Raw genomic sequence first — 13,633 nt, 5'->3', positions numbered from 1 at the left:
TCCTGTGTTCGTGGCCGCTCACAGTAACGCCTCGTGAGAAACCGACAGTGAATGATTTGATATTTCATTGCTGCTAGTGAAGTGTTAACACTGTGTAAAATATTTTTAAATAATTTTCGATGTTCATCTCCCTTAATTTCCCATTATGCTTTATGGAATAAGTCAAATAGCATCTAAAATCCCCAAAGTTCTGGAAGTTTCCCAGCTAAGAGCCAACTGTCGCGTGGTTTGCTCCGTGTGGAGACACTGGGGCTGGAGTTCGCCACGAAAGCTGCGTGGTGAGAAGCCAGCGCTCCAGGCGTCTCTATGCCTAGAAGCTGTTGCGCTGTGGAACTACTGGAAACTTGTAATTACAAGTTTTTGTTTAACTTTAAAGTATATCTACTGTTGAAGTATATCTTAGTAATACTTGGAATACAAACACTCAAAGGGTTTATAAAGCAATGGTTGAGCATGAGCCTTACACAAAACATAACCAAAATGCAACATAAGCCCTTCACTGGTGCTCGTGGGCTCGTGCCGGTGAGGGCTTCACCCCAGGGGTTCTGTCTGGAAGTTGCTTTCCCGAAGGGAGAAGGTTGTCTCTCAGCATATCGTCCTCTCTAAGTAACTGAGCTTGTTTCAAAATTCTTAGTGTCTTGATGGCTTTCAGCTGCTTGTATGAAATCCCTTCACGCGCTTCCTGAGGGAGAGAATGTCCCGTAAAAAGCACTCGTCTCCACACTCCAGACCATCCACAGGAGTGCCGTCCCAGAGCCTCAGCAGCCTGGAGCGAGCATCAGCTGCTTCTCAGCCGTTACCGCTGTTCTCTCTACACTGAAGTTCAAGAACCTGCTTAGAGGGTTCAGGAAGACTGAGAGCATGAGTAGCCGGCATGGGAATGAGGGTTATTAACCTGTATTCTAGAAGCAGTTCATCCCCCGTTGCAGGCTGCGACATCAGGCAGCTGCCTGCTCTCCCAAGCTGCTCCTACAGGATTGCAGTGTTCTGCTTGTATTTGGTACTCAGCAGCAGGGGCCGGTGCATACGGTACGTTACAGTCATCAATCCAGTGCAAAACAAGAGGGACAGTTTGTAAGGGGATTGTACCTTTTGTCAGTTACGCTTTTAAAGCTATTGATCTGCCAGAGTGTGTTGGGGGTTTTTTTACATTTTTAGGGATTGCATATTTCGGTGCCCCACCATCCGGTTACAGAATTAAGACATAAGCGTAGCTCAGCTTCAAAGAAGTTTCAAGAGTTTAAATCAGTAGTAAATATTTAATTAAATTGTCTTAAACTGACAAAGCGGGGAAATTTACAGTGTTCAAGATTAGACTCTTTGAACCTCAGTTTGCAGTTGTGCATCAGTACCTAAATATAAATGATTAAGGTTAAGGTCTTAAACTCCTAGCGGAAAAACTTAAAACCTGCAATGGAGATGTAAAAAAGAGATGTAAAAACCCAGAGGATTTTCAGTAAGATTTTATGCTTATTTTCTATATGGTTCTATAGGTAACCTCCTTTAAAAAGTACTCATTTTAAGAGAGAGAAAACTAACAACTGCCAGCAGATATCAAAGCTGAGAGGCTGAGGCAGCCTTCCTCTTGTCTCTGTGTACATGCACATGTTTCAATATTTCTCTTCAGACTGCTCATCTCCTGTTGATTTCTAATAGCTTATTTCCTAAGAACATGTCAGATGCTTTTTTTTTTTTAACTTTTGTTTGATGTTTGATTTACTTTGTAAAGTGTGTTTTAAAACTTACTAGGGACCTTTGGAAAAGATTCAAGCAGTAAAGCGGAACGCATCCAGCACCTTATTTGTCCTCCAGTAGGCCCTGGCCTTATGAAGCAACTTAACCTAAGCCAACTAAAACTGCTTTTCCCCAGCACCTGTGGTGTGCTCTCTGGGGACAAGTGCATGGGCTGAAAAGTCCTTTCTTTACACACCAGCTGTGCTGTACTCATGTTGAGTCGCTTCAGGAGAGTCTGGATGGCTTCTGCATGCAGATCGTTTTTGTGTATGAAACATGCATGAATAGTCCCTCAGGTGTTAATTAACGCAATTCTTAGTTATTGAGAACTTCAAGCAAAAAAATCAGAAGGTTCTCAGTATTCAAATGTACTCCTTATATGTAATTATTTAGTCATGCTCCTTATAAGTGTCTGGCCAAACCCCCTTTCTCCTTCCTTGCTATATGCCCACGACTGCACTCTGCCTTTGTAAAAGGGTGAACTTTTTGCTTTTAGTTTTGGTTAGCTGGATGTAAAGTAAGGGAATTTTTTTTTCCATTTCTGTTCACAGTAATTGAGTTTCTGGTTTCTAATTTGTAGGGTTTTACTAGCTGTAGTAGTGAGGTGGAAAATAGCTTGAACAAGCCCTGTTTGATCACACTTTAAACACTTTCTTTGATAATTCATTTCATCAGTAAACAGCAGGAGTCTATGACATTTACTGGGAAGCTTCTCAAATTATAAACGTGGAGAACGAAGAGTTGGAACAAAGTGTTTGCCTCAGGACAGTAGTCATGAGCCTACAGACTGGGTGGGATAGAGATACTTGCAGTAGCTTTGTGTGTTCATGCTCTACATAGAATATGTGATGTTCTGGGATGAGGAGCTGAGGAAAACAAGTGTCAATGAATAGGAATTTAATGCATGTGGGGAAAAAGTAGATTGATTGCTTCTGGTTCTGGTTTTTCAGGTTGAGCTCAGTAAAAAGGAAGGCCACTGTAACATCTCAAATTGTGTCATGAAAACAACTTCTCCTTTGCTAGTAACAATAGCTCATATTATTGCACTGAAATAATTTCTGAAAGCTAATTTTCTCATCTAGTCTCCATGTTTGCTCTTGGAGCTTCTGGGAGCTCAGACAGTGGAAATCAACAGACTGATGCCGTTAAGAGCTTCCATAGTTTTTCTGCACAGAGCTGACTCTTCTGACATAGAAGCTGCAGAAAAATGGTCAAATGGTGAACAAACCCGTTTTCACTGGAGGGAGTGACTGCCTTGAAAGCAATGCTGTTAGTATCAATTTGGGTGAGAAAGAACTTAATTTTTAGAGAGTCCGTATTTTCAGTTGAACAACATGACAGTTCCACTTGCCTTTCCTATCTTAGTATGAAAAGAGAATACAGAACTCTGCACACACCTGCTGTTACTTAGGAAATAGTGAATACCAAAATAATGTTGCAGCTGTGTTACCGTTTTAGAGAATCAGACCCGAGTAGCTTGTTCGTATTTGGAGATTTACCCTAATTGCATCAATATTTAGTGACGGTGGTATGGATCACAAAACCTATTAACCTTCTGCACACCCAGCATACTTGTGCTAGCAGTACACATGGGGCTTCCAGAAAATTCTGTGCATAGAGGGCTTGTAGGAGCAAAAGCTTTGCACAGTAGGCCCACGAACAAAACCAGAATTACTATTTCTGCAACAGATCCGGAATAATTTCAGTAGAAAGTTCTGAATAATGCAAAGCAGCAGAATGTTTTAGATGGCAATTCCACTTTGCTTCTCTCTGAGAAATTAAAATGTGAAAAGAAACCTGTAGTGCAGTGCTCAATAGCTTAATTGAATATGAACTACATTTGAAACTGTATGGCAGGTCATAGATAATGGCGATCAGTACAGTTCTTCTGATGAGGAAAAAGGAAATCTCTGCAATTCACTGGGATGACATAACTTCTTGCATTGTTATAGCAGCCCTTATGCTAGGCAGCACCGGAGTTGAAGGGAAGAAGGCATGATGTAAGGAAATGAAATTATGGAATTATATCTCTAACATGTTTGGTTTTGTTTGTTTTTAAAGCCTCTGTGTTTCAGGCTGAGTTTATTTCCATCTCTAGGTTCAGGTGAGCCACCAAAAGTTTGCTCCATTGGGTTAGGATGTGAACAGGAGCTCTGAATTTAATTGCAAGTTTAAGTTCAAGGTTGCCTGGTTATTTACTCAAAAGTAACATTTTCTTCTTTAATGTCAGGACTGAATAAATTAATTTACTCAGGTTTACATCAAATACATGGGGTTTGAAGACTGTCAGTGGAAGCATCCCTGATGCCTCTGTCAATCTGTGGAGTTCAAACTTTTCTAAAAACAATTGTTTCTTACCTGCAGAAAATATTTTAAAATGTCGCCACTGTGCCACCCCCTTGTGTGTTGTCTGTCCAGCCAGCGTTCCAGGTGAGCACCATCTCAAAGGTCCTCCACTTCGGTTGGCTCTCTGTCAAAGTCGGTGCTATCGCTGGGAATTAGGAGTAAAGGTATGTGTGCCGACATCGCTGCTGCTTCGTGTGGGCCTGGTAACTCATGTCACGTAGCCAGACACCTATTACACGGCGCAGTGCTGGTGGCGTCCTCAGGTGCCTCTGTTAGAACTGAGTGATCTAGACGCTGAAAACTTTCAGTAACTGTTTGATGTGGACTATTTAGCTGATAGTAGTTACCTGGAGAGGGATTTACAAGAAACATGTAGGAGTGGCATTGCTATCTTTTTCTTGAAAATTACCTTAGCTATGAAGGTGAAGCGCGAGTGAGTTTGAGAGGTGCTTCCTTTCATTGTATTTGCCATATCCCTCCCTCAGGCGATGGAAAATAAGTATATTTAAATAGTTACCTCTCTGTGTCTTGACACTGTAGATGATACTCAGAGATAAAGGCACTACACATCTGATTATATGTTTGCTTGGTGAGGAGAACTAAAATGCCACTAAATAATGCCATGAAAATAATGAATTTTTGAACTCTTACACTGCTTCCTATCTATCCCAAGCCATTAAGTTTTTCAGCGGTATTTACATGAAAGGGCAAAATTGAATTATGTTTTTATGTTGTGTAGCAGACGGACATTTTGGTGGATGGAGAAGTTAGGTAACTCTCCCAAAGTCACAAGAGAAGTTGGTGACTACCAGGAATAGAAGCCACACATGCTGACAGCCAAGTCTGTGTGAGCCACAAGACCATCCTTCCTCCTGCATGCAGAGAAGCATCGGCACGAAAGGGAAGTACTTTCTGTGGTTTTAGAGAGGCTGTTCTGGTGATTCTGACAATATCAGCAGAAGGACACAAGATACTCTACTTTTAGCTGGAGGGCTGGCTGCAAGGCTCTTGCTGTAATTATTTTGTAATTTTGGCTGCTCGCAGACTGGACTGCTTTTCCAAGGGTTGGCCAAATGTTCCCCCTGCAGGAGGAAGAAAGAAGGCCAAAGATGAATCTACACTTTTTGGAGAGAGGGTAATTGTTGAAAGGGCTGGTGGGTGAAAAATAATTTAAAAACCCAAACCAAAACCCGCCAGCTATCCATCCTGAGGTATGAACCCCTTTGGTCTGTGTCGTAGCAGGCACTCTTGAGCAGAGTACATGGGCAGAGAAAGAGCTTGTAAGGCTGGTGAGGAGAAATGTTCTTTAGTGCCAGCTTTTAAATCTAGCTCTGGCATAAGTCATGGAAAGTATCACTGTGTTCAGCTGTTTTATTAGCAATTCTCAAATACAGTCGTTTTTCCCATGGTTAACACCACTTCCCAATTTTCAGTAGACATCTGTCAAGCCGTCTTGTCTCCCCCCCCTCTCCTGTCGGTCTGCACTGATAGTAATTAGAGCAGCAACCGACAGTGTAAGTAATAACACCACGTAAGCAAGACTGGAGAAATAGCAATTAACACTTAGCAGCAGTAGTTCAAGAGAGTCAGCTGTCCACTAGCCTGGATAATACTGGGTGGATGCAGCTGAACTCCGTGGGATGGGCAGGGAAAAGGCAGGGAACACAGCCCCTCCTGCCCCACACATGGAACGGGTGCTGCCTTCGTTGGTGGTGGTTGTGGAGAAACAGCTTTTCCTTTGACAGTTTCTCCAGGACTGGGGGCTAGATAGTAGAAGCATCAGGGTGGCTTCTGCAGAGCCAGGTCACAGCCATATGCTAGGTTTTGTCAATATTAAAAATTGCCTAGTCCATATTTCTGTAAGTAATGGAAAGACAACAGTAAAAGAGCTTTCTCTAGAAGTCATTGTTTATCCACAGAAATGTTTGGGGACATGAAGGAGGTTATTGGCCCTTCTATAGCATATCAAATAAATAAACGGTGTGATTCTGCAATTTTTCTATATTGTCTTGGAATAAGATGGCAACGATAAAAGGAAGCGGCATTTAGTCATCTGTCAATTAACATGAACATGCTTTTCTTGCATACGCAACAGAAGTAAAAAAAAATTAAAATCACTATGTAACATTAATATTACAATACTGACCAACGGCCTTAGCTACGTTGGAGGTCCCATAGCTTTAAGTGTGGTGCAAACAGTAAATAACTATTTCTGCCTTAAAAAGCTTACAGATGCTGACAGTCTTTTTCTGTAGACAATACTTTCTGTGAGTGGAGAGAGGGTTTTTGCTCAGCTGTGACTTAAGAGTCATCTTGAAATTGTGAAAGAAGCAAAAGATAGAGTAAGTGCAAATGAAAATGAAAGTTGGAGGAACTGAAAGAGAAATGCATTTGTGGAATAAAAAGTTGATGAGTATGAAAAAGTACTGAGCACAACTTGTTTTGGTGGAAATTTAGCTTATGTAGCAGCCAGTAAGAGCGAGAGACATTTGGGTTCCCGAATGTATGTCATGCTCTGGTTGGCACTGCAACTTCTGATGTGTGAGTACAAGTCGTCTTCTCTGAAACAACCCGAGCACTTAGGCACGTAACTCCCCCTGAGCTCCACTGTGGCCTTATTGCAGTGAGAGAAAAGAGACTTTTGTAAGTACTAAGGCCCAGGTTTTTTGACTGTTAGATCCATGAGTCTTGTTGAAATCCATTCTTGGTCTGAATTAATTTCTCAATTCTCTCAATTCTTCAGCCCTTTAATACAGAGTTTTCTACATTTCTAATACTGAGTCTTACTACATTAAAAAAAAAATCTGTGCCTTACTGCAGCACCAAACTGGATTTATATTCACGTACATTCCCTTCTGGTGGCTTTTCTTCTGTTAACATTGCTCTGATTAGCTGTAAAAGATTGAGCAGATATTGTTCAAATAAGTTGTTCCAAAGGGCCACTCTGATGTCTGTCCCTTCAAAGTATGGCACAGCTGGGCATGGCAATTTACTCCTGTAACAGAGTGACCAAGGATCGGCTGCAGTATTAAAAGGTTAGTACCCAGTTAATTTCCAGTGAGCTGTTCTGTAATGAACTCAGCATGTTGATATGGATTTTCAATATTTGAATGTCTTTCTCATTTACTTAACATCTTATTTGAAGTCTAGCTAAAAAAAAACCTCAACCCCTATATTCTATTAATTTATACTGTGCTGTTAAGAAACACTTTGATTTTAAACTTATAATTTACATAATGATATATATATTTGTTTGGACATCTGGACAATAGCTCTAACAAAGCAAACAAGCCACTCTTAATGAATAGACTGCGCTGCTGCCAACCAGAACAAATGAGAAATATGTGGACTCAGTAATAAAAAAATCAACAGTTAATTTGTTTTCAAGGATTCTTAACATGATTCAATCTTACTTATTAATGACTTCTGTACCTACAAAATTGAATACAGCTGTCATAACAATGTTTGTATTTATCTAGTGACCCTGCTGTAAACAGCCATCGCTGTAGCATTGCAGATCCACTTCTATCTCATTTTCCAAGTGCTTAGCTGCCACATGATTAAACTGATTTTTAATGAACCCAAGACTCTAATCTGTGCCAGTAGAGACTTAGCAAAACTCAGATGACGTTAAGAAAGCTTCACATTAAGCACAATGTCTTAAGGAATGTGAGAGAAAATGAACCTGGGTGAGGATTTCCTGAGTAAACTTCCAATACTGTCTCTGTCGCAGTTTTTAATCCTGCATTCTTCACAATATCACATATAATTAATGCAGTGCAGTAATTAGGTTCAAGGTAGGCCACTGTTTATGGGACAACAACAGTAGTGTTACAATCCTTAGCCTTTAATTCATTAGGTGTATTGGCATCCTTGTTCCTCACTGCCCTCTCCATTCTTCAGAGTTACAGAGACGAGGGCTTGCGTGGGGCTTATGCACCAGACAACAAACTTTCTGTATAGGAATTGGTAGGCAGGAGATTCAGCAGTCCGCGGTGGAAGTTCTTTGTCCTGTGTCTTGAATTCTGCAGGATCTTTTTCTGCTGCCCTGGATACAACAGCACTTTGACATTACTTTGGATTGTGGCCATGGTGGATGCTATAACTCTTGTTTTCCTCCTGAGAAAAGATGGTGTTTTCTGATCGGTTCTAGTCAGTTGTTTAATGTTAACTTTTACATGTTAAGTCAATTATGCAAGAAAATTGAAGAACACCTTTGCCCTCAGAGTGAGACTGTCTTTCTTTAGACTATGAGTAACTTGAATAGGAATCATGGTGTTTGTCTTTTGGCCTTGGGAGCTGTTACAGTGTCAGCAAGAGTTCAGTGACTCCCTCACTGAGTTGAGCTGAGAGATCAGGCAAGATGCTTGAGTTGACTTTGTTCTGCGTCCACGGCCTTGCTGTGCCCAGCACGCTGCAGAGTGAACAATTATATACCTTCTACGGATGCTGCAGCAGCTTCTTTTGAACTGCAAAATGTTGTGCCAGATCTGCTCAAAGTAATTCAAAGTGTGTTGGATTTGCTCACTTGTGCCATGTGTGAACAACAGATGAAGCTGAGCATGTGCCTTTGCTGCAAAATCTAGAAGATGTGTTGGTAATTTAGCAGGTTTTGAAGCACTGGATACCATGCTTACAAGAGCCTATGTGTTTTTCATCCTTTAAACAACAGCATCTCTGGTTCATGTATGATGAGAAATGATACTGTTTGTAACCATGTGTATTTGCTTCCTTTTCTATGGGTTGTAAAAAAAAAAAAAAATCTGTTCCTGACGGGTTATTTTCCTTGTTTGCATGGCAGGCTTGTGAGGGCTGTAGTTGCTTGGTTCAGGTTTGTTGCTGCCCCGCTTTGCATCTAAAACGTCTTGGCAAAGAGCATGAAGTGTTTTTCCTCTTCTTCCCCGGAGGCTCTGTGGAACCCTCCGCACTGGCTAAGCCTGCCCTTCACCGTATGTTTAAAAAATAAAAAGCAATTACCCCTGTTGTCAGGCAGCAGGCGAGTAACGTGCATCCTTGCTGCAGAAAAGGTGCCCAACCCCTGCAGTGCTCCTTGTGTGTGGAAGCTGGGCTCATAATACCGCAAAATAAAATCCAAGATGGTGCCATCAGCCTGTGATCAGCTTTGGAGGTTGAAAAAGCACAAAACTTAATGGGCTAGGCTCTAAAGTCAGTAAAAGACTGTGTTTTGCCCTTGCTAGTCTTGGCTTGAGATAAAAGTAACTGTGGATGATGTATTCGATTGGTAGGAAGCACATTTGACGGTTGGACTTGATGATCCTAGAGGTCTTTTCCAACCTTAATAATTCTATGATTCTACATTAGTATTTCAGATTTATAGTATTTCTAGTCCAACACTGTGTGTCAAATGACAGCCAGTAATTTCAGCAGCAAAAGTGAAACCCATGTGAAAAATGATTAAGCAACAATATGTCTAGGGGGAAGACATTTTGAGTAAGTAGTTGGCCTTTGTCCTTGCTTAAATGTTTTTAATCTTTCCAGTGATATAAGTGGGTTGTAGATATATTTATAATGTGCATTGGTATTTGCAGTTGAACAGAAATCTTGGACTAATGTTAGAACTTACTAAATAAGATGCAGGAAGAGGTACATCCCAATGGATATATTTTTAACATGAAAAATAGATTTTGCTCATTGTATTTTAGAAGGAAAAAACCCCACATGTTGTCAAGATAAATAGATCAGTCTAAAGTCAGTGCTGAGTTACATAAAACTTCAAATCATTAATGTTTTGTCATGTTATAACTATCTGAAAACAGACCTTGATAATCGGAAGACCGTGAGTGTCAAGCATCCTTAACAGTAGCCACTTCTCTGAGCCTTACGCTGACGTGTCAAATTCAACCTCTCGCTTCCTGTGTTGAGATGCAGTTGTTGAAGATATTTACTGTATTTAAATTTTACAACAATAACTTAATGTACCTAACTGTGAATTACATTTTGCCACCCTTCTGCAGCGCTGTACGAGGCCTTGTGACCAAACATCAGACTTAAGGAGCTTTCAGTGGGCTCAGCAGTAACCCTTCTCCCAACCTATTTCAATTGCAGCAGCTGCCTCTCTTCTGACAAAAGCATTGTTGAGATGGCTTACAAAGGACTTTCTCCTGCCCTTCTCAGGAGGAGAGTACCTGGGAGCCTTTGAGCACAGGATAGGGATCCCCAAAGGGCTTCGCACATTCTAATGCAAAGGAAAATGAGGCTTCTTGTGCTAGTGACAAACCTGTACCTCTGAGAAGCGTGTTGTGCCTCTGAGCTTTGTAATCTGGAAGTGAGAGTAGAGAAATTGCCTCCTTCCTCGCATCTGGGTCAAACGAGCGCAGCAGAGGCTGGCTGCACTGCTTCCTTAATCATCCATCTGCCTGAAAGCCTGCATTTTCAGTCTAAAGGAGCCTGTGGGGTATCTTAGGTCATCTTTGCCTCACACAGTAAGTCCTGTGTCTGTGTTGCCAACAGACGTTCACAGCATCAGGGGTTAAGGTATTTATCTGTCACTCAAAAAAAGAGTTTTGCAAATTTTTGGAGGTAATTGGAATCCTTCTATCTTCTCAGCTTTTTCCACTTCTGTGTTTCTCTGTCCCGTAAGGCTTATTTTAATCTTTATTTTGCACAACGCTGTGGTGAGGTGATAGAAGTTAAAAATTTTGGCCAGGACCAGAAGAGTTGTATGAAGAGTTACTAAAATAGAGGCCTATGGAGTGTTTCCTTATTTTCCTTCTATAATCATTGTGTGTTTACACACCTCTGCCACCACTAAAGTAATTCAAAAAAAGTAAGAGCTAAAACTAAGTTTGCCAGCTCAGGCAGAGAAGTGAAAAAAGAGAGTTGATAAAATGTTGCCTTGTGCACCTGGAGCTACAGTACCAAGAATCATACAAATAATAAGATAGAAATACATACTGCTATATACATGAGTTGCAAATTACTTGCAAGTATCAACAAAAGACTCAATTGCAATTGAAATTGGGGAATTCCTGGTCTTTTAGTATAAGCAGCAACTGATTTAGGTCCACAGGTGTAGGCTGCTGATGGCTCTTAGGGGCTGCACCTGGCTTCCTCAGCAGAGCTATGTGGACAGCTGCTCCGAGGAAGCATCTTCCAAAGTTATTTTAGTTGCTGTCTCAACTTTCCAGGCTGTGTCTTTACCATCTATCTTTGCTAGAATTATAATAGTAATGTAAAGCAAAGGTGCATGCTGTTCCTGTGCAGCTGGCCCTTGCAAACCTCAGGCTGCCACCTGTATCGTGCCTCCCTTTTTATCGGGAGATCTACCTGAATGCAAAACCAGCCTTTCAATAAAGATACACTGTAAATGTCTGATTTCTTACAGAAGTTTCATAGACACTAACACCAAGCAAGAGTATTGCAGAATTGTAGTATGTAACGTATGCATGCTGCGCTTGATTCTTGCCTGCCTTAAACAGCCATTCTCACAGGTGCAGAGCAAGATGTCTGAGTGGTAATTGCCACCAACTCAAACCTGTTATCACTTTGCACATTGGTGTAAATGACTAATCAAGGTGCAAAGCAACAGCTTTCAGAATGTGGTCTTGAGTTATTAACAGAGCTCTGGTTTTGCTAGGTCAGGGATGGCACAGCTGTTTATTTTTTCCTGTGTTCCAGTAGAAATAAATTTGCTTTATTACTTTAATTTTTCTCATAACTTTGTTATTTTTTCACTAGCTAGTATGCATCTCAGGGCTGAATCCTGGGCTCTGCTTTGATACAGCTATTGAAAATTGCCACTCCTATCTGCATCATTAGCCTAATGCTAGCTAATAATACTTAGTATTTTGCACAGTCACTTGGATCTTCAAAGCACTTAACAGTTATTAACTAATTAATCCTCACAACATGCCTGTGAGTTGGAAGGTAAATAAATATTAACATTCCCCATTTAGCAAAGGGGGAACCAAACAGGAAGATTAAGTGATTTGCAGGGACTTAGTGGCAGAGCTGGCAAGAAAATCGTGCTTTAGTGCCTGGGCTTATCCTTCCAGCCACAGTGGCTCAGTGTGAATGAAAGCCTTTGCTATTATGCTGTGTAGCCTTTCAGACTGCATTGGTACCTTTTCAGGTAAAGTTTGTCACATCTGTGGTCATAAATATCATACTGCAGGATGGTTGCTGCCCAGACCTTCCCATGTGCCATGGCACAGAACGTGTGGGCAATACCAGGAGGGAGGCTACGGCTCCCTTGTACTTCCCCCAGTAAATCCATGCCAAACTATATTTGGAATCAGAAGAAAAAATCCTGAGCCTTCTCACCAGGCTTGATTAAAATATATGTAATACCTGGCCATTGCTTTTACAGAACAATTGTACTGCTATTTCACTCGATGCTGAATCAAAGCTGGAGCAACTGAAAATGGTGAGTCTTGTGGAGACAATTCTGTCACTCATACAGCCTTTGTGAGCATTTATGAAACTATGGGAATTCTGTCTGATATGCTTAAATATGTTTAATATTTTTAAATGCTCTGAATTGTTTTAAGCTTATTTAAGCTTTCCTCAAAGCTTCTACATTCTGCAAGGAGATCACATCTTAATTGACTCCAGAAGGCTCTGGGTAAGTTTTTACATTGGCAAAGCCTATAAACAAAAATGTGGTCTAAATAATAAAAAATATTTATGTTAGTGAATGTGAAGAATGCCATTTTTAATGGATATGTAGTTCAAATTTCAGCTTCCATCTGGTCAGCCTCATCTGCTGGGAGAATCGCTTCCATCCTTTTACGAGAAAGGGGGGTCACAGTAAGGATGAAATGCCCTGGCAATAGCTTTGGCTATGCAGTGTCGGGTGGAGTGTGAGGATGTGCTCCGGCGTCTGCTCCAGCAGCTGCAGAGAGCTCACATGGCTCAGTCGTAGTCCTTGCTACCCTGAGGCGTCCTTCTCCGTGTTCCCTGTACTGTACGCTTTGGAGGCAGCAAAAGCTCGCGATGGCAGCTCTCTGCCACGCAGGGACACCCTGTTGCGGGTAAAGCTGGAGCGCGACCCCCTTTGCTGGCAGGTGGTCTGACAGGGGTGCCACAAACAGTTGACCTTCATACCTTCCATTGTGACGGCATTGGATCTCTTCTACTCTGAGACACATCTTTGGGTCTCTTTCACAGCTGAGAGAATTAATACCTTAATTCTGCTGAGCTTTTAAACCTGAAGGCAGAGATATTTGTCTCTTTTATTCCCCATGGCCTCGCTGTTTGAGCTAGTCCATAGCGTACATGCTGAAGTGTTAATAGCTGCCACGATGTAGGAAGGCCCCAAGCTGTGGGATGAGGAGGTGCCAGCTAGAGGATTCTCATGTCCTCCAGTGTCAGCTTATCCTGGTCACCACAGCCTGCCTTTACCTGCATTTCTCCTGCTTTTCGTTTTGATGTCTGTGAGAGGAATGGGCCAGAACTGAGCTCAATATTTTGTTGAGATATTATCCCTGTTTCGTACCTGTGAATTGCCCATTAGAGCTGGGTGATCTGCCAGAAAACAGGTTACAGAGACTGGAAGCATACGTGATTTTTGTTTTGAATTTAGCAAAAGCTT

This window comes from Phalacrocorax carbo, chromosome 6, assembly GCF_963921805.1.
Source record: "Phalacrocorax carbo chromosome 6, bPhaCar2.1, whole genome shotgun sequence".
NCBI lineage: Eukaryota > Metazoa > Chordata > Aves > Suliformes > Phalacrocoracidae > Phalacrocorax > Phalacrocorax carbo.
This window is presented reverse-complemented; position numbering follows the sequence as displayed.